The following is a 22,671-nucleotide window of genomic DNA, read 5'->3' as shown; positions in this document are numbered from 1 at the left end:
GAACTAGCTGGCGGTACTAGAGCCCAGAAACACGGCATGCTGTGAAATCAGCAGTCACGGAAATGGGCACTAGCTGGCGGTACTAGAGCCCATGGAAAACAGTATGAGGTGAAAGAGTCAGTCACAGAACCAGGTGCTAGATGTTGGTAGTAGAGGCCAGAGCACGGGCATAACAGATGACGCTGTGTGCAACATAGGCACATGACAGAGCATGCATTCTGCTACCAACCATGCATGTAACCTGTCTACTCTGGCCCAGGGCAGCAAAAGTCACCAGAAATCCAGGCCTGGTTTATTTTTAGGAATGTAAGCTGGTCCACATTTGTAGCGGATAGTCTGGTACGTTGGTCTGTTAGTACATTGCCAGCTGCACTAAAGACGCGTTCAGAAATCACACTGGCACCAGGACAAACCAGGACCTCCAAGGCATACTGGCTAAGCTCGGGTCATGCATCCAACTTGGAGACCCAAAACTTGAAGGGGGCAGATCCATCTTGAAGCACACTGACAGGGGTGGAGAGGTATTGTGCCATCATGTCACGGTAACGTTGCCTCCTAGTGCGTTGCACTGTCTGTGCTGATGGTGCCCGAACTGTTTGCGGGTTCAGAAACCGTTGGAACAGGTTGGGTATACTGAACCTGTCAGTAGCAGATGTACTGCTTCTGCTACCGGCTTCTGAACGGATTCCGCTGGGCCCAGGACACACTGAGGTGCCTGCTAGTGCATGCGCATCACTGCTATGCGGTGGAAAAGAGTACATGAGTGAATTAACGAGTGCGTCTTGGTACTCCTGCATTTTACGCGCCCGGTTCAATGGTGTAATTAGACTTTGAAGGCTGTCCCTGTAACGTGGATCTAAAAGGGTGGCCACCCAGTAGTCATTTGTGTGGAGAATACGAGCCACGCGTGGGTCGTTTCTCAGACACTGCAGCATGAAGTCACTCATGTGCTGAAGGCTGGCCAACTGGCCATGCATCGCTGTCACCAGCAGGGGGAATGTGCTCTGGCTGGTCTGCATCACCCCATCCACGCTCTATCTGGTGACTACTAGTAGAGCGCTGTGTACTTTCCTCCTCTTGCTCATCCTCATAGTCCTCCTCATCCTCCTCGCTTGCTGTGTCCTGCCTGGACCTCTGTACCCACAGAGCTTTGTACCAACCGGGCCGATGAAGATTGCCTGGTTGGTGCAAGTGTCTCATCATACTCCTCCACCTCCTGAGAAACCTCATCCCTTAGTCCTTTAAGTGATGATTCTATAAGGCATATAAGGGGAATAGTCAGGCTGAGTAGGGCAAGGCATGGAATGTGAGTCAGACCACCTAGGCCCAGAGCCGCGACCAGGTTTCGGCCGCTGTCACACACCACCATACCTGGCTGGAGATTCAGCGGTGCAAGCCACATGTAGCTCTGCTCCTTGAGCATGTTCTACAGCTCGGTTGCGGTGTGGCTAACATCACCCAGATAAACCAATTTCAACACGGCCTGTTGATGTTTGGCCGATGCAGTGCTGAAATCGGTTGTTGTGGTACATCTGGGTGCAGGCGAGTCTGACGAGGAGTATAAGGAGGAGTCAATTTGTACGGAGGAGAGGCCTGCAATCCGTGGAGTTGGCAGGACCCGCGCACTTGCACTGTCTACTTCATTTCCAGGCTCAACTACATTTACCCAATGGGCGGTGATGGAAATGTAGCGTCCCTGGCCATGCTGACTGGTCCACGCGTCGGTGGTCAGGTGGACCTTGCTACTAACTGCACTTTGTAGAGCATGCTTAATTTTATGCTCCACCTGCTGTTGCAGGGCGGGGACGGCTTGCCTGCTGAAGTAGAAGCGTCTGGGAACGCTGTATTGTGGGATTGCAAACCCCAACACATCGATAAAGGCTGGCTTGCTCACTATCCAGAATGGTAGCATTTCCACTACAAGCAGTTTGGCAATGCGAGAATTCATGTCCTGTGCTCGTGTGTAGTTTGCCGAGTACGGGCGCCTTTTCTCCCACACCTGTGTGACAGATGGCTGCACACTGGATTGGGATGTGAGGATGCCAGCGATTGGGATGCTGATGCTGACGAAGTACAGACAGTTTGCTGACATACAACACTGCCTGCAGATGCACCCTGGCATTCTGGCGAGGAAGCCGGAGCAGCTGTTTGCGAGCTGGAGGAGGAGGTAGCCGCTGTGGCTGAAGAAGTGGAAGGTGGGGAACCAGCTGTAGGTGGCGAATCATCTTGGGTGTGATGCTGCCACTCAACAGGGTGCCTCTTCCTGACATGCGTCAACATATTAGTGGTATTAAGATTTCTGACGTTCTTCCCTCTCCACACAGTTTGTTGACAAAGCTTGCATCTGACTACTGTAACGTCATCTGCAACTTGGTCGAAAAAGGCCCATGCACCACAACTCTTGGGCGCACCCCTTGTGCTCTTTAAAAGAGCCCTGCTCCTAACGGGTGCTGAAGTTGAGGGAGTCGACAACCAATTTTTCCCTCTTCCTTTCCCACGTGGACGGCCACACTGCGCGACAGCTGCAAGCTCTTCCTCTGAGCTATCCCCACTTGCTTGCTGCCCCTCAGCATGCCATGATGGGTCAAGGACCTCGTCATCCAATACACTTTTGTCAGCAGAAACTGGCAGCTGAGATCATCATCATCTGCTGACTGGGGTCTGGTCACTGTGGGCACTGGCCCACCCTCCACTTCTTCCTCAGACGCACACAGTGGTTGCGCAGGTTGCGCATCTGTGCGCACTACCTCTTCTTCAGCTGCAGGAATGCTGTCTGGCTGGCACACAGATTCCAAGCCAACAGATTCTGAGAAGATGATTAAGGTTGGCTCCTGGCCCTCTGAATGTCTGGGCAATTTAGTGGGCGGTGAAGAAGCAGATGGGTGCTGCTCTTCAGTGGCCTGACCCGATGTGGTGGAGAGGTCCTGGGAGGAAGCTGCGCTCATTGAGGTGGAAGCCTCAGCTGCCATCCAACCAAAAACGGTTTCTACTTGATCCTCTCTTATCAGCCTATGGCCCTGCGCTCCTAACAAGCTGCGCATAAATGACTGCTGCCGGGTGAGAGTAGGTGCTGAGTGACTTGGGCCTGCTGCTTGCTCTGGATGTGCACCATGTCTAGCTGCTGATGCACCTCTTCCGCGGCCGCCGTGGGGACGTCCCTTACTCCCTGCCTTCTTCATCTCTATCGATGGATTCAGAACGACAAGAATGTAATTATTAGGGATTAGTGTGCTTATTCCTGTAGGACTACAAACAGGTATAAGAAACACTAATGGCACTGTATGATGGTGTGTCTGCTACACTTTATTTGAATCTAGTGTGGCCTACACAAAGAGTAACGTGTGTTTGTGGTGTTGGTGTACGCGTTACGGTCGGATGTCACAGTGCAGTAAATGACACTGCTGTGAAACTAAAAAAAAAAATGGATTCTCCGGGACTGGGCCAGGTGCTATGTGGCACCAGCCACAGAGGTTGTTTGGGCCCTCACAGTACAATCCCTATATAGTGTTTATCTTTAACCTCAATAGATGCTCTTAGGTAAAGTAACACTTATAGGGGCACTGAGAGTGAATTTACTGGTGAAAAATTTGAGGGTGCACGATAGAACAGGCCGCACTAGACCTCCTACCAAGCTTAGTGGAGTTACACAATGTTGTCAGCAATTCTTCAGCTCGTGATTGGCTCCACGAAGCGCTCAGAGGCTGAAGGATTATGGGATTTCCGATTTCCGATGTGAAAAAAATATCGGAATCGGAAATCGGAATTCCGATATCGCAAATATCGGGCCGATTTCCGATATTTCAATATCGGAAAGCTCATCCCTATTCATAACGTTTTTCAGAAATCTTTGTTGAAAAGGTTCGTGGAGCCAGTAGTTCCCATGGCGGCGCCCCCTGACCCTGTACTGGTTAAGGGTAATTTGGAGTATGAGGTAGAGAAGATATTGGATTCTCGTCTGGCTAGACGGAGACTTCAGTACTTGGTCAAGTGGAAGGGTTATGGCCAGGAGGATAATTTTTGGGTCTCTGCTGCTGACATCCATGCCAAGAGATTGATTTGTGCCTTTCACCGGGCCCATCCTGATCAGCCTGGTGGCGTGGATGAGGGTTCGGTGACTCCTTCTCAAGGGGGGGTACTGTTGTGAATTCCCTGGCTCAGACTTCTGAGCCGAAGCTCACTGCTCCCTCCGGTGGTTACTGGAGGTAGTGGAGCTCGCCAGATTGACCGAGGTCTGCCACCTGATGATGATGATGACGATTGGAGATCTGGGGTTACTGATTGGAGTATTTAAGTCTTCAGACTTCCTTCAATCCCTGCTGGTGATTGCTTTCCTGTGCATTCTGAGGTCTGATATCTCCTGCCCTGATCCTGTATTGTTCAGCTAAGTGGTTCATTTGCTAATCCTTTGCATCTGATCTGATTTTGTCTCTCTCTGCTTGTTGTGCGGGTTCAGCTTGCTCCTCTGGGGGCTGTGCTGGACCACCGCTCCATATGTTAAAGCCTGTGTCAGTTTGTCCAGTCCCCTGTTATATTGGTCTCTTTTGCTTTGCTTCCAGGTCATACCGGAGTGCTGATATAGTGGGGGCGAAGTCGTGTGACTTCAGTGTTTTTTTGTACATCAGACATGTTGGATTTTTCAGGGTTTTTGCGTGATTGCAGACAGTGTCTTTCCTTTCCTATCCTATCTAGTCAGTTTGGGCCCCATCATTTGCTCAGTCTATTTTTCTGCCTGCGCTTGTGTTTCATCTTGTCTCACTGACAATATATGTTTGGGGGCTATCTATTCCTTTTGGCGTCTGCTTCTGGGCAGATTAGATCTCACCTTTCTTGCTTTAGGCTTAGTTAGCTCTCCGGCTGTGCCGAGGCATCTAGGGCATCGTAAGTACACTCAACGGCTACTGCTAGTTGTGTGGATAGGATCAGGGGTCTGCAATCCGCTTAGTTACCAACCTGTCTGGTTTTTTGGTGTCTTAGCCTGTTCTTGCCATCCTCCTTGGTGACCCATTCATAACATTTGTCTATGTGTGTATGTTCGGTATATATGTGTGTGTATCTGTGTGTACGGTATATGTGTGTATGTAACATAGTAACATAGTTGAAGGGAGACTTTAAGTCAATCTAGTTCAACCCATATCCTATCCTAACTTGCCCTAACATGTTGATCCAGAGGAAGGCAAAAAAAACCCCATGTGGCAAACAGTAAGCTTCACATTGGGGAAAAAAATTCCTTCCCGACTCCACATACGGCAATCAGACTAGCTCCCTGGATCAACGCAATATTAAGGAAACTAGTGTATATACCCTGTAATAATATACTTTTCAAGAAAGGCATCCAGTCCCTTCTTAAATTTTAGTAGGGAATCACTTATTACAACATCATATGGCAGAGAGTTCCATAGTCTCACTGCTCTTACAGTAAAGAATCCGCGTCTGTGAGTATTCTTAAACCTTCTTTCCTCCAGACATAGAGGATGCCCCCTTGTCCCCGTCACAGGTCTAAGAGTAAAAAGATCATTAGAAAGGTCTTTGTATTGTCCCCGCATATATTTATACATTGTAATAAGATCACCCCAAAGCCTTCGATTCTCCAAACTAAATATCCCCAAGTGTAATAGCCTGTCTTGGTATTGCAGACCCCCTAGTTCCCTAATAACCTTGGTCGCTCTTCTCTGCACCCGCTCCAGTTCAGCTATGTCTTTCTTATACACCGGAGACCAGAACTGTACACAGTATTCTAAGTGTGGTCGCACTAGTGACTTATATAGAGGTAAAATTATGTTCTCCTCATGAGCATCTATGTATCTTTTAATGCATCCCATTATTTTATTTGCCTTTGCAGCAGCTGCCTGACACTGGCCGCTAAATGTGAGTTTGTCGTCCACCCATACATAAAAGCTTATTAGATTTGTCTGACAGGAACGGTCCCTTGTAAACCCATGTTGATATTGGGTCATAAGGTTATTCTTCTCCAGATTCTCCAGTATAGTATCTCTTAGAAAACCCTCCAGGATTTTACCCACAGTTGAGGTTAAACTTACTGGCCTATAATTTCCAAGTTCAGTTTTTGTCCCCTTTTTGAATATTGGCACCACATTTGCTATACGCCAGTCCTGTGGTACAGACCCTGTTATTATGGAATCTTTCAAGATTAAAAATAATGGTCTATCTATGACTGTGCTTAATTCCTGCAGTACTCAGGGGTGTATCCTATCCAGGCCCGGGGATTTGACAATTTTAGTGATTTTTAGACGCCGCCGTACTTCCTGCTGGGTTAAGCAAGTGACATTTAATGGAGAATTTTTATCCCTGATCATGTTATCTGTATATACAGTATATGTACACTCACTGGCCACTTTATTAGGTACACCATGCTAGTAAGGGGTTGGACCCCCTTTTGCCTTCAGAACTGCCTCAATTCTTCGTGGCAGAGATTCAACAAGGTGCTGGAAGCATTCCTCAGAGATTTTGGACCATATTGACATGATGGCATCACACAGTTGGCGCAGATTTGTCGGCTGCACATCCCTGATGCGAATCTCCCGTTCCACCACATCCCAAAGATGCTCTATTGGATTGAGATCTGGTGACTGAGGAGGCCATTTGAGTACAGTAAACTCATTGTCATGTTCAAGAAACCAATCTGAGATGATTCGAGCTTTATGACATGGCGCATGAAAGTAGCCATCAGATGTTGGGTACATTGTGGTCATAAAGGGATGGACATGGTCAGCAACAATACTCAGGTAGGCTGTGGCGTTGCAACGATGCTCAATTGGTACCAAGGGGCCCAAAGAGTGCCCAGAAAAAATTCCCCACACCATGACACCACCACCACCAGCCTGAACCGTTGATACAAGGCAGGATGGATCCATGCTTTCATGTTGTTTGCGCCAAATTCTGACCCTACCATCCGAATGTCGCAGCAGAAATCGAGACTCATCAGACCAGGCAACGTTTTTCCAATCTTCTACTGTCCAATTTCGATGAGCTTGTGCAAATTGTAGCCTCAGTTTCCTGTTCTTAGCTGAGAGGAGTGGTACCCAGTGTGGTCTTCTGCTGCTGTAGCCCATCTGCCTCAAAGTTCGACGCACTGTGCGTTCAGAGATGCTCTTCTGCCTACCTTGGTTGTAACGGGTGGCAATTTGAGTCACTGTTGCCTTTCTATCAGCTCGAACCAGTCTGCCCATTCTCCTCTGACCTCTGGCATCAACATGGCATTTCCGGCCACAGAACTGCCGCTCACTGGATTTTTTTTCTTTTTCGGACCATTCTCTGTAAACCCTAGAGATGGTTGTGCGTGAAAATCCCAGTAGATCAGCAGTTTCTGAAATTCTCAGACCAGCCCTTCTGGCACCAACAATCATGCCACGTTCAAAGGCACTCAAATCACCTTTCTTCCCCATACTGATGCTCGGTTTGAACTGCAGGAGATTGTCTTGACCATGTCTACATGCCTAAATGCACTGAGTTGCCGCCATGTGATTGGCTGATTAGAAATTAAGTCTTAACACACAGTTGGACAGGTGTACCTAATAAAGTGGCCAGTGAGTGTATGTGTATCTGTGTACGTATGTTATATGTGTGTGTATGCATGTATGGTATATGTATATATGCATATACAGTGTATGTATGTGTGTATATATGGTATATGTGTATGTACTGTATATGTGTGTACAGTATGTGTATACTATTTGTGTATAAGTGTGTGTGTATGCACTGTATATGTATGTGCATCTGTGTGTGTAGGTACAGTATATGTATGTACAGTGTGTGTATGTATGTATGTACAGTATATGTGTGTGTCTGTAAGGTGTATGTGTGTATGTATGTACAGTATATGTATGTGTATCTGTGTGTATGTACTGTATATGTATGTATGGTGTATGTGTGTATGGTATATGTACGGTGTATGTGTGATCCATCGGATCACGGATAACTTGCTGATCACTGGGAATTCGACCACTTGGCCCCCCAGAGATTCTTAGAACAGGACTCTGCAGTCTCGTCCTAGATGGAGCAGATGTATGGCCTCTGCTCTATTCATTAGCTATAGAGCTGCTGAGCACTGCCCTCACTATTTCCATCAGTTCCATTGACAATGAATAGAGCAGGTACCAGATGATATAGATAACAGACATATAATGTTAATGGTGGCCCCATAACATGCTCCATATTAATATATGCCCCATATAATGCTACACAATGGTTAATGGTGGCCCCATAGCATGTTCCATTTTAATATACCTGTATGCCCCATATAATAATGCTGCAATTTAAAAAAAAAAAAAAAGACATACTCACCTCTCGTCACTGACTGCTGCTCCTCAGTGTCGCCGGCTCTCTGCAGTGACTGGTCAGGCAGATGGCAAGCAGTAAACATGTCATCGTGCCCTCTGACCTGAATGTCGCAGTCAGAGGACGTGGAAGACACAGTGCGGCGGTGGACCGGGGAAAGGTGAATATGGCATAGCTCACCCTCCCCCAGTCCTACTCACCCTCCTGGCGTCTGCATATCAGGCTCTGCTACATCTCAGTCCTGGTGCCTGCATCTCTCTTCTTGTCTTCTTCCTGTGCGGTCATGTGATTCCGCTCATTAAAGTAATGAATATGGACATGTCTCTACTCCCATAGGGGTGGAGAGCATATTCATTACTCGTAACTGTCACAAAAAGAAAGGACAGCGCCTCTTGCCTTGGTGAAAAGAAATCACATTTATTCTGCCCTCTGTGAGTAAATTTAACCCTATATGTCCTGTTAGGTGCTGTGTACCACCATTGAATTGATATAGGACATTCCTGTAATGTTTGGAGCCTAGGGCTTAGGCCAGGTACCAACGAGTTAGTATTTTTCATATAACAATTTTCTATTGAGTTTCATTTTACATCTTTTCAGGCCCCAAATGTCAGCGAGAGCAGTTTATAGGGATAATTACTGTAGAAAGGGTCCCTTTAAATTACCTAAAGGGGTTACATATAATTCCTGTAGTCACTTGTGACTTGTGTCAAAGTAATAGTAGTTGAGGTGAACATACTAGTCTCCATTGCATCGTTGCGTCCATCCCTTGTAATTTTACACCTACCGTAATTTTTCCTTTCCTTAATGTTCACATATATTTTTAATTGATTTTTGTTTCCATTTTTAGAAAATCTAAATGACTTATTTTATTACCTTCTGGTCATACCTTTGAGGAGGCCTCTTTTCACCACTCTGGGTATTACTTAGATGATGATAGACTGTTCTCTCATAAGTATGGAGTTGACCATAAATGTTAATGCAATCAAAAGTTCAGCAATAACTGTACATGGATGCGTATTGGCCATAGATGACCCCTTTTTCCTTATTTCTCAATCTAAACTAGATTCCCATCTAGTGACATAAAATGTGCTGGTAGCAGTTCTATCACTTTCTCTTATCAAGGAATATATCCTTCACAGAGAGTCCACTTTACTGTAAGCATGATGATTTATTTAGTTTAATCTATGAAGCAAGGATGCGAGGAACTGGAAAGTAACATCCATTTAAAGTTGAGTTTTTCTTGACAACTGCCACCTGTCTTGTTAAGTTGGCACAGGTCACTAAGTGTCCTCTAGCTTTGCGGAGGAAAATAGGTCTGGTAATATGGAGTATAATAGATGATGATAGAAATATTATGCAATGACTATTTGCTTAGCTTCGCAATTCTTGCGCTGGAGGACAAGTATACAGAACATAATGGCCCACATTTATCAATGTATTTGCAACTTTCTTGAAACAATTTACTCCAGAATAGTGTCTGATCTGCTGTGGGACACATTTATCTATATGTGCCAGAATTTATATCATCTCTGTCATTTCAGATGCCTGTTCAGAGTAAGCTGCCTTATGCATGTACATTACAGAGAACAGTATTTTGCATTAGATATCTCCCATATATAGTATCCATAGACATAATGTAGTCCTGTTCTCTATGTAAAGCTTGTTCAGGAAAAGCAGCAGCAGCATTGAGGACATTATTCGACAATATAAGAATCGTTGCTGTGAATCCAGCTCTAGTGGTGAGATCAAACAGTTTACCAGAATGCATCAGCATAGTATTTGAATGTGTCTCTGTGGTCCCCTCTTGCTTGTAGTGATCCGAGACAATGAGCTGGCTCCCTGGTGGGAACTAGGGGAGCTGGTAACCCAGTGAGAGCCACGGAATTCTCTAAATTGTAGTATTGGGCTAGTGAGTTTTCTCTGCGTTGCTGAAATTCCAGTAAAGGATCCACGAGTCAGAGGATAATTCAAAGTGATTTAATTGATAATGCATATCACAGTCATCAGACTCCTTCAGGACAACCCTATGTACCTTTTTTTTCTCAGCAACATTAAATTCTTTGAATGGCTCTCACTCTTATGGTGTTCGGCCATGGGCGGGTAGGGTTTTGGCTGCGTCAATTTCATCTTAAATATGTGTTCACCTAGGGTGGACCCATATTTCATAGGGATAAATTAAGACTCCAAAACAGCCAGCTGTTTTAGGAGAGGGGAGCCAAGTGATTATGATCACCAAAAAGAGCTGGACTGCTCATCAATACTTGCTTGCTCTGCTCCTTCACCTTCCTGTCCCTTCCTATCCCTTCCTATATATAGACTATAATAGGCAGCTGTAATCTGATCCTTCAGTGAGCTGTTTTGTTTTGACCAAAATGGGCTTTAACTGATTCTCAGAGTAAATAATCAGTTTAGGATACAGGGGAAGGAGAAAAAGTGTCTCATAAGTGGAGAAAGAAGCCTATTTCTATGCTAAGATGTATAATTTCTTATATTTACTTGAATTATGGATTTATGAAAAGTTTGTTTAAAACAGTAGTGATCATGTAAAGTTTGTTGTGCCATGCACATCAGTTTGAAAACTGGAAGTGGTTTACTGCATGTGAGAAATGTTGCATCTCTGTTGTAAACACACCCAGATGGACATAAAGTGGAGTACTTTTAGGTAGTGTGAAAGTTAATGGCAGTGATATATGTTGTCATTATTTTATCAAAGGAGGTAAATGCAGTCCTAAATGTATAACACCATAAAAAGATGAGTTGTTGTTCTTTCTTATATCTTCAAGCTTCTTCTTCTCCTACATTTATATACGCCCTCCCTGGTCCCTGTATCACACCACACAGTTTCTAATTTTTATAGTGCACATGTACTGCGGGTGAAATAAGTATTGAATACGTCACCAATTTCCACCCTTGGTTCATCTCCATCATCCTGGTTAATGGCAGCAGATTTTTATAAAGAATGTCTTGGGTATATGTGTCTATTCCTCCTAACTTTTTGGCCTCCAAGCATGGTGTATTATGGCATCCATAGAGTTTAATGTTGGTTTCATCTGACCAGACTATATTCTCCCAGTATATCACAGGATTGTCTAAATGTTATTGGACAAACTTTAAACACGCTTGAACATGCTTTTTGCTCAGCAATGGAGTTTTGTGGTGAGTGCGCATACAGACCATGGAGATTGTGTGAATTCCCTATTGTTTTTTTTCTTAAACAATTGTACCTGCTGATTGCAGGTCCTTCTGTAGCTCTCCACAGGTGGTTCTTGGCTCTTGGACAATTCTTCTGATAATTCTTTTCACTCCTCTGTCTGGAAATTTGCGGGGAGCACCTGGTTGTGGCCGGTTTATAGTGAAATTATGTTCTTTCCACTTCTGGGTTATGACCAAACAGTGCTTACCTTCGGTATTTTAGAAATTCTTCTGCAACCAATGTCATCAGTATGTTTTGCAACAATAAGGTTGTGAAGATCTTGAGACAGCTCACTGGTTTTACCCACAATGAGATGTTTCTTGTGTGGTACCTTGGCAATGAGACAACTTTTTATTGGCCATAAGTTGAATCAACTATTTTTCACTACTTGGCCGGATTGCTTTCTAATTACTGATGGATTTGAGCTGGTGTCATGACTTTCGCTGGCTTTTTGCACTTCTCTTTCTTCATGTGTTCAATACTTTTTTATTGTGTCATTTCTCATTATTACACATAACTTAATTTATGGACATCTATGGTTTGATTTATTTGCCTGTATGGATTGGATAGGTTGTTGCCGACATCCGGGGAAAATGTCATGGCAATAGTACCTTTATAAATATATTTTACTTAGAAAATTGGTGATGTGTCCAATACTTATTTCACCTGCTGTATGTCTGCTGCATTCATATATCCTTGTGTATAGGTCTGTGATTCATGGACCGGCCATGGGTCTCCAGATCCTGACTCAAAGGCCTTAAAGACGTTTATGAAGCTATCAATTTAGGGTAAATTGTCCTGTGGGAATCCAGCCTATAAGACAGGGACAGCCTGAGTGACCCTGTCACTTGCCATCTTCCATTACATTCTATCTCTGTATATATTTAGAATTTGTCATTTACAATTTACAATTGCCTCCTGTCATGATACCAGTGCTGGGTGACCGGGACTTCTGGGGTTAATGTTCTGACCTCAGTGCAGACTCTCACCTGCACACCTGGGACCTATTATGGTGGCCTCTCATTGGTTCTGGGGAGGCTTCTTATAGCCTCAGGAAGCTCCCATCCCCCGTCAGTCATACTTTCGCCCTTGGCATTGTGTGGTGACCCCTGAGTGTGTTTGTGCTGTGTTCTGGTTGCTTGATTCTCTGTGTATGACTTGGTCTGTTCTCTGGATATCGCTTTGGATTCTGCTTGGTACCTTCTATGTCCGTTTGGTTTTTGATCTCTGCTTGGCCCTGACTGTCTGCTCTGTCTCATCCCTGGTACTGTATTGATATCTTGTGTATGACCTTTGGCTTTGTCTGACCTTCCATCTGTTTATCCCTCCTGTACCTCGCTTGCCTGTATTGTGCCTGACTTCTGCTTTGCCCGACTCTGAGTTTTCTTCCTCCTCTGAAAGCAGGACACTAAACCCCGCCCCCTTGCAGCCACATGACCGTTCACATGACCGTAGGTCCTGTGCCTGCTTTCTAAACTTCTACATTCAGGTCCCGTGCATCATTATTGTCCGGCTGTTCTTGTCCCCAGGGGTCCCTACGGTGCGGGTGAGTCCCTGCTTAGCACAGGCTGTACGCCGGCGATGTCAGGACCCTGACACCTCCCTTTATGCTGTCCATACTATAAAGTCCTTACGGTGATGGCCATATGTAGGGAATATTCGTTAGTTTCCACAAAACCTGTCTTCCAACAGGTCATCGCCCAACAAACTTCCAAACTAAGAAGCCACAACCTGATTATCCATGTCCTATGAAACCCAAGGTATTTCTGGAAGATGCTTTTCAAATGTTGGTAATTATGCCCTCTATGAGCCAAAATGGAGAACCGTGCATTACTCGGAGAGCTACCTGTGTCAATGGTCATCATGGCTACATAGAAATTGGAATAGCAATGGCAGACAGTGTAAAATAATCTGAGACAACCTTTTTAAACATTTTTGCCAAGACCAGAGGCATCTTTACTTTTCCTGGACTATTTATTGTCCTGCTTTTACACCTATGTTATTCTATACAAAATTCCATAACCTGTCCTGAAAGATTGCACTTACACATGAAAGCCACGAGTATTTCTGTATCCTGATTTTCACTCCAGCTCTGGGCCTATATCATAATTACCAACATCCACCTCATCGTCTCATAAATCCTACTATAAAGCCTACAGTTCAAAGCTTACATGCTCTTTTTTTCTCCATTACTCCATATAGCATAAATGAAATTAAATGTTGATCTCAGCCCTTGTCCCAGCGGAGAAGTTTTCCTCTGAAAACCATCACACTGCACGGCGGAGGTAGTAGAAAGGTCAGGATTGTCGCTGGTGCAGAATTATTACAACCTCACATTTTCATTTTCATGTAAAATTATTTTATTTGGGTCAAGTGGCCTGTATTTGTTTCACTGACGCTGCTTAAAGATCGGTTCGAGTTTCCTTCTTGCCGCATAGATCTTCATTATAAAAGATTTTTGCACACAATGTTCCACAATAAGGATAAATCATTGGCCTACAATAAATGTGTTTCTTCATTAGCGTGGATCCCAGCCACAAGAATCCCTGTGGCATCATTGCTTTATAGTGAGGTTAGCTCTTCTAGTCTTCTAGATCAATACATTCATATTTTAGTAAATTGATCAGATGAACTTTAAGGAATCTGGATTTTGCCATGCACATGAACCTTTGGTTTATACTAGAAAATCAATTTTTATGAACCAGGGGTCGGCCAAAAATTCAATCCGCTTGTCGATGAGCTTTGGACGGTATTGCAGTTTGGTGCCATTTTCTTTAGTGGGAATAGGCAACAATTTCAGACACAGTCAATGGACAGATGTGGTGCTGTTTCTGGAAAAAAATAGATATTATTTTTCAAAATGTTGACGTTTTCTTAACTTATCTAAAGGCTATAATTAGTTCAAAGAAGCTAAGCCTGATGAAGACCACAGAGAGTCCATTTTTGCGCTTTAGTTTTTTGCTTGCCTTCTTCCCAGAGCCATAACTTTTTTTTATTTTTCAGCTAATATGGCCATGTGAGGGCTTGCTTTTTGTGGGGCAAGTTTTACTTTTGAAAGACACTATTGGTTTTAACATATCGTGTACTGGAAAACCGGAAAAATATTCCAAGTGTGGTGAAGTTGAAAAAAAAAAAGTGCAATTCCACAGTTTTTTTTTTCTTTACCATGTTCAGTAAATGCTAAAACTGACCTGCCATTATGATTCTCCAGGTCATTAGAAGTGCATAGGCACCAAACATGTCTAGGTTCTTTTTTATTTGAGTGGTGAAAAACAAACACAGTTTGGTAAAAAAAAAAAATAATGGCGCCATTTTCCGAGACCTGTAGTGTCTCCATTTTTCATGATCTCAGATTGGGTGCTGACTTATTTTCTGCGTGCTGACGTTTTTATTGATACCATTTTGTTGTAGATACGATCTTTTGATGGCTTGTTATTACATTGTAGCAGCGACCCAAAAAAACGTAATTCTGACGTTCTGAATTTTTTTCTTGTTACGCCATTTAGAGATCAGGTTAATTCTTTTTCATATTTATAGAATGGGCGATTCTGAATGCGGCAATACCAAATATGTGTATATCTGATTTTTTTATTGTTTTATTTTGCCTGGGGCAAATGGGGAGTGATTTGAACTTTTATATTTTTTAAATTTTCAAAATATTTTTAAACATTTTTTTTACTTTTTGCATGCTTCAATAGTATCCATGGGAGACTAGAAGCTGCAGTACTTCTATCGCCTCTGCCACACACAGGCTATGATCAGATCTCCTGTGTGTTACAGAAATGCTCACTTGCTATGAGCGCCGACCACCGGGCAGCACTCATAGCAATCCAGCATGACCACCTTAGAGGTCTGCTTCAAACCTCTGGTTGTCATGCCAATCCATCGGTCACCCACGATCACATGACAGGATCACCGATGGGATGGATTTAAATCATGCTTCCGGTATGTACGAAATAAATGCCACTGTCAGAAATTGACAGCGGGATTTAACTTGTTAACAGCTGCGGGTGGATCATGACTCCACCCGTGGCTATTGCGGGCACATGTCAGCTGCATATATCAGCTGACATGTGCCCAGAAAGGTGCGGGCTCCGGCACTGAGTTCTGAGAGCCAAACTAAATTGTAGCGATTCTGTTCTTTTCCATAGCGAATTGGGCTCAATTGACAATTGAACAACGTCTTGGCAATAGACACTTTCCTAGGTGAACTTTACAACGTGCTTCTAAGGCTGGTTTCACACTTGCGTTTTTTTGCGCTGTATTTTAGCCCTAAAAAATGCATGCGCTTTTTCCCCTATATTTTGCATGGGATGCGCTTATGTGCGCATACACATGCGTTTGTATGCATTTTTACGCGCATGCTTTTTTTTGTGGTGTGCGCTTGGGCGCACAAAATGCATCCTGTTGCATTTTTTGGGCGTCCGACTTGCCTCAAAAAAACGCATGCAAGCTCAATGCGTTTTTTTACAGCAAGACACCCATTGTAAGTCTAAGGGTGCGCATACGTGCGCATTTGCATGCTCATGTATGCGTTTTTTTGCGCATGCGTTTTTTTGTTGACCATTGGTTAGACAATGGAAATTAGGGGTTTGGGTTAGAGTTAGGGTTCGTTAAGGGGGTTTAGGGTTAGGGTTTGGGTTAGGGTTAGAATGGTTTGGTTAAGGGTTTAGGGTTAGGGTTTGGGTTAGGGTTAGTAGGGTTTGGTTAAGGGTTAGGGTTAGGGTTAGTATGGTTTGGTTAAGGGTTAGGGTTAGGGTTAGTAAAGTCATGGTTTGGGTTAGTGTTAATCCTAACCCTATCTTGTTTTTTTTGGTGAGGCCAACTAATGTTGGAAAAAAACGCAAACGCAGTAAAAACGCACTAAAAACGCATACAAACGCATAAAAACGCTGCGTTTTTTTCATGCATGCGCATAAAAATGCTTGAAAAAAAATGCAGCATTTGTATGCATTTTTTCCATGCGTTTTTTTGCGGGAAAAATGCGCTGCAAAAAAAGCAAGTGTGAAAGTAGCCTAAAATTGCTGAGAAGAAAAATAGGTAGGATTTAATGCAGAAAAAAGCACACTGTGATAATGTTTTCTCACTGCAAAAATCTACTATGATTCTCACTTACAGCACTCATTTCAAAACCATTTCTAACATTGTACACCGTATCCTTAACATCCTGAGGAATGATCACATCATGGATACCATATTACAAGATGGTATTAGAATAATCTCTAGGCATGCCCCTACAATAAGAAATTCTTTATCACCTAGTTTGTATTGTTCAAAGAAAAATTCCAATGCACATATGTGGCGCCCCTGAGGGTTCAGTCGCCACAGAGGTACTGCACCTCCTCCTGAGGTGTAGTATCCCACTCTCCAGGTAAGATGGTAACACCTGACCAGCCTCCAACACCTGCATCCCACACAAACACAGTAGTGTAGCAGAGCAACCTTCGTGGCTCCCTGCTTGGAACACGAAGAGTGCTGGGAGGTGGGTGGAGCTTAGATTGCACAATAGTGATGGGCAGTCCGGATCTTTTTGGTGATCTGGCTCACTCGGCTCCGCTCACCAAAAAGAGCCGGCTCTTTTTGGCTCAAAAAGCGGCTCTTCTTGCAAAAAGTGCTACTTTCCCCACTTTTATCACTCCAGTCTCTAAACTATAAACCCTGGGCCTCATTATACAGCTGTACAGGTGTCTAATGAAGGCTTTTTAGCCATTTTCTCAGAGTGTAAGCTCCTGGGATGAGGCCCTCACTCCTGTCCGTATTGCTGATTTGTGTTATCCTCTAATATCTGATACTTGTCCATGTGCTCTACATTAGTCAGTGCTGTGACATCTGCCGGCACTGATTCTTAGGCTACGTGCACACGATGTGGAATGGGGTGCGGATTTGGTAAAATCCACAGGTAAATCTGCAGGTCAAAAGACCTGCGGTTTTACCTGCGGATTGCTCTGCGGTTTTGCCCTGTGGTTTTTCTTCTCCTCAATGGAGGAGATGGCAAATCGCAGCGGAATCCGCAGAAAGAATTGACATGTCAATTCTTTCTGGAGTTTAAAAACCGAAGGAAAACTGCGCGGAAAAATCCGCACCGTCTGCACTGCGGTTTTTTATTCCCATAGGGAATAATGGTACTGTACACCGCGACCAAAACCGCTGCGGAACCGCAGCAGAATCCGCAGCGTGTGCACACACCCTAAGGCTATGTGCACACGTTGCGGATTTGCTGCAGATCCACAAGTGATTTACAGTACAATGTTATTCTATGAGGAAAAAAAACGCTGTGCACATGCTGCGGAAAAATCCAAGCAGAAACGCAGCAGTTTATTTTCAGCAGCATGTCAATACTTTGTGCGGATTCCGCATCGTTTTTACACCCATTCCATTATAGGAATCCGCTGGTGAAAAAACGCAGGCGAAATCTGCACAAAATCCACAATAAATCTGCATAAAAACCTCACGGATTTAGACCTGTGGATTCTGCCAAGAGATGCAGATTCCGCACAGAAAATTCCACACAGCAATCCGCAACATGTGCACATACCCTTACACAGTAAGTAAATCCTTGGAGACATGTTCCTGGTTCTTACAGAGTAACTCTGATATCTGCACCATACATGGCACCCCTTATCTACCAATTCTGGTATGCATGGCCCCCTCATCCCCAATCCTGGTATGCATGGTACCCCTCATCCCCAAATCCTGGTATGCATGGTCACCTCACCCCCCCAATCCTGGTATGCGTGGTCACCTCACCTCCAATCCTGGTATGCATGGTCCTCTCACCCCCCTTAAACTGGTATGCATGGTCCCCCCTCATCCCTATCGTAGGATGTATAGTCCCCTCATCCCCAATTCTTGTATACATAGCACCTCTTACCTATCAATTCTGATATGCATGGTACTCCTCATCTCCCAATCCTGGTATGCATGGCCCCGTCATCCCTATAATGGTATGCATGGCCCTCTCATCCCTATTCTGGTATATATGGTCCCCTCACCCCCCCCAATCCTGGTATGCATGGCACCCCATTCCTCATCCTGGAATGCATGGTCCTCTCACCCCAAATCCAGGTATGCATGGTCTCCTCACCCTCCCAATCCTGGTATGCATGATCCTTTCACCCCCCTATCCTGGTATCCATGGTTCCCTCACCTCCCTTTTGTGGTATGCAAGGTTCCCTCCCCCCCTTTCCTGGTATGCATGGTCCCCTCACCCCCCTTTCTGGAATGCATGGTCCCCTCACCCCCTATCCTGGAATGCATGGTCCCCTCACCACCCTTTCCTGGTATGCATGGTCCTCTCACCCCTAATCCTGGTATGCATGGTCTCCTCACCCCCTATCCTGGTATGCATGGTCCTCGCACCCTTAATCCTGGTATGCATGGTCTCCTCACCCCCTATCCTGGTATGCTTGGTCCTCTCACCCCCCTATCCTGGCATGCATGCTACCCCTCACCCCCCAATCCTGGTATGCATGGTCCTCTAACCACCCTATCCAGGTATGCATGGTGCCACAACCCGCCCTCTACTGACTTCACGGTGAATACCCGATCAGTAATCTTTTGTGCCGTGATTTTGAGGAGAGGGCGGGTTGTTGGGCCGGAATTGGCGCCTGCACATTCCTCTCTTTCTGGCGCCATTTTCTTGAAGACACACTGCAGTGTGTCTTCCATAAAAAAGGGCACCGGAAAGCGTAGACTGTGCATGCGCCCTCTCCTGTCATCACCGCCAGACGCAAGACCCCGCGGCAACACCGAATCGGTAAGGCCTGTTTCATACCTCCGTCACCGGCGGTCAGTTGAAATCCGCCAAAGGTTGAGACCAGCTGATCCGTGACGGACGGATGTCAGCGGAGCACGTAGGATGGGAGAAGCAATGTGGCCAAATTTAAAGTGACTGCGGCGGTCGCGAATTGCATGTAGATCGCGTGAGGTGGAGCGCGACCGGGAGAGGGACATCACGGGAGCTGGAGTAGCGTGATCTGGAGAGGGATATAGTGGGAGGTGGAGCACGATCGGGATATCGCGTGAGCTGGAGTAGCGCGATCGGGAGAGGCATATCGCGGGAGGTGGAGCGCGATCGGGAGAGGGATATCGCGGGAGGTGGAGCACGATCGGGAGAGGGATATCGCGGGAGGTGGAGCGCGATCGGAAGAGGGATATTGCGGGAGGGACGGGTGAGTTGGAGCGTGATGAGAGAGATTTTCGGCTCCTGGAGCGGCATTTATGGGTTAATGCTGAAATTAGTGCACTGTCAAAGCAAAAAAACGTTGCAGGGTCCATTTCATCCGCCCGGGAGCCGCTAAAATCTTGGCGGATCCGTAAAAAAACGGGTGGGACGGACGACCGTCAGTCAAGATCCGCCAATAATGTAAGTCTATGAGGGAAAAAATTGATCCGCCCCTTTTTTGGCGGATTTTGACTGAAGAGAAAAAACGGATGTGTGAAACAGGCCTAAGGTGTTGTGCCGGAGATCGCGGTATGCGTTCAGTGCTTACGCATACCGCGATCGCCTGGGGGGAGTGTGTCTACCGTGATCTCGTGGGGGGTGCGTCACTCTGTCTGGAGCCAGACTGTGCAGGTGCGTCGCACTTGTGCAGTCTATAAAGGCTTCGGACTGAGTGATGCTTAGAGCGTTATATTATACATATACCCCGTATCTGTCCACAGAGTTTCTCTGCCTCAGATTTATATTATTACTTTCCCACTGTAAAGCAGTAGGAACTACAGAAAATAATGTGAGGTATAAGATGGCTCTCAGTGCCTGACCTCAGCACCTCTGCTCATCCTGCAGCTGCCGGACATCCACTGTTATGTCAGACACTGACAGTCTCTGTGACTGCACATTGTGATCTATCACAGATCATGTGTGCACTCACTACACTGAGCAGCCAATCACAGTACAGCTATGTGTTCATGTGGGAGGAGCCCAGTCGCAAGTCAAAGCCTTGCCAGTCACTCCCCACTTGAGCTCACTGCTCAACGGCTATGTGCACACGTTGTGGATTCCGCTGCGGGTTTTTCCGCGTGGAAACGCAGGTAAAACCGCAGGTAAAGTGACCTGCGGTTTTCCTGCGGTTTGGTCTGCGGTTTTGCCCTGCGGTTTCACACCTCTACTATGTTAAAGGTGTGAAACCGCTGCGGAAACAGCCCAAACAACTGACATGCAAAACCGCGCTGAAAAAAACACAGCGTGAGCACAGCGTTTTTGAAAACCCATAGGCTTTCATTGTACTGTACCATGTCTGCGGAACTGCTGCGTTTCCGCAGGGCCAAAACCGCTGCGGAAACGCAGCAGAATCCGCAACGTGTGCACATAGCCTTAGGCTAGGGGCAAGTCACATACAGTAACTGGCTTTCTAAAAAAGAGAATTTTAAATGTGGACAAAATCCATGTAAAACCTGTGCACAGTCCTTAAAGACTACAATTTTTTCCTACTCAAATGACACCAAGACTTTACAAATAAAACATTTTTTTTACTGTAACTCTGAATATGTCAAATGTGTTATCGAATGCCATACCTGTAAATTGATATTTCAGTTTTTCTTTCATAATAATTTTGCAAAAAATTCTACAGTTCTGTTTTTTTCCAGTCAAGATGGGGTGCAGAGTGTACAATAATGGAAAAAAAAATATGAACTTTTTGAATTTGCCAAAAGGCTGCAATGAAACAAAGAGTGAACAATTTAAAGAGGTCTGAATACTTTCCGTACCCACTGTATATATTTTTTCCTTTATCTCTTCTAGGTCTTTATGCTTGACTTTAGTATTTTCACTCCATGTTGTCAGAGTTTACTTCTCTATTTCTCAGGTGATTTTCATCTGACGTTATTGATTGAGGCATAACTCCTATAAATGACTTGTTATTCTGTGTATACCGAGTTTAAGAACATCTCACAGTGTTCAAAACGCATCTGGTTTTTTCTTAATTTTTTCTGCACTCGCCAATCAATTATCATTTGCAATTGGTTTTGTATTCTATGCAACCCTTTGGTTTTTTTTTTAAATTGGAATAAAGGTTTTTCGATGTTAACATCAAAGTTGGATTATCTTTCCTTCTGCAATGTGTGGTTCCAATGCGGTCGGTGAGCTGGCACTTGCATGTACTGCTGCAGCCCTGCCAGAGCGGTGTCAGCTGTAGTCATCTTGGGGAAATGGGCACTGAAATAGCATAACTTGACCAGAAGCTCTGGCAAATCTGGGAAGGCTTTCAGAAACTGCTGTCCCACCAAATTTAGAATGTGGGCCAAGCATGGTACATGTGTGAGCTTGCCAAGCTTCACAGCCGCCACCAGGTTACAGCTATTATCACACATGATCATGGCTAACTGGAGGTTCAGCAGCGAAAGCCACAGGTCTGTCTGGTCTGTTATGCCTTTTAATAACTCTACCGTGGTGTCTGGCTTGTCTCCTAGACCAGGGTTCCCCAACTCCAGTCCTCAAGTCCCACCAACAGATCATGTTTTCAGGATTTCCTTTGTATTGCTCAGGTGATAATTGCTTCACTGGAGTTGGTGAACCCTGTCCTAGACAAATTAGTTTCAGGCAGTGCTGCAGAGCTTGCAGTTTCTGGCTGATATGGACAATGTGCTCTGAGATAACAAATCAGAGATGGAGGATGAGGAGGAGCAGAAGGTGGTGCAGGAACTGGTGTAGAAGGTGAATGAAACCCTGATAGAAGTAGGGCCAGCATTCCTTGGTGTCGGTAGCATATGTGCTGTGCCAGGGTGGGACTCGACCCAAGCCCCCCCAATGTTCACCCAGTGTGGCGTTAGGGAAATGTAGCATCCCTGGTCACAAGCACAAGTCAATGTGTTGTTCGTTAAGTGTACAATCCCAGTAACTGTGTTGGTAAGGGCACAGGTAATGTTACTGGACACATGCTGGTACAAGGCAGTGATGCTACATTGGGAGAAATAGCAACTGGTCACCGAGTACCAAGTGACAGCTGCCGCCATGAGTCAGTGGAAATCCTCCATGTCTACAAGCCTAAATGACAACATGTCCACAGCAAGCAGCCTGAAAAAGTGCCCATTTAGCATTTGGTCCCATGGGTGGGTGGCTGGGAACTTTCTTTTTCATTCCAAAACCTGGGGTAGGGACAACTGAATGCTGTGCTGGGACAGTACTTGATGATAGTGCCTCAGAATGTGCAAGGACAGGTGCAGGGAGGGAGGCATCTGCACCA

General features: G+C 45.2%; 1 long non-coding RNA gene across 1 annotated transcript in view; it reads left to right on the top strand.

The window, feature by feature from the left end:
* Positions 1-22,671, top strand: part of LOC141088553 (uncharacterized) — a 723,984-nt gene that overhangs the window by 51,913 nt on the left and 649,400 nt on the right. The window lies entirely within an intron of this gene.

This window comes from Dendrobates tinctorius, unplaced genomic scaffold (genome assembly GCF_039654945.1).
Source record: "Dendrobates tinctorius isolate UK_male_01 unplaced genomic scaffold, ASM3965494v1 ptg000039l, whole genome shotgun sequence".
NCBI classification, from domain to species: Eukaryota; Metazoa; Chordata; class Amphibia; order Anura; family Dendrobatidae; genus Dendrobates; species Dendrobates tinctorius.
The sequence above is the reverse complement of the archived record's forward strand: the minus strand, read 5'-3'. Positions and strand labels throughout refer to the sequence as shown.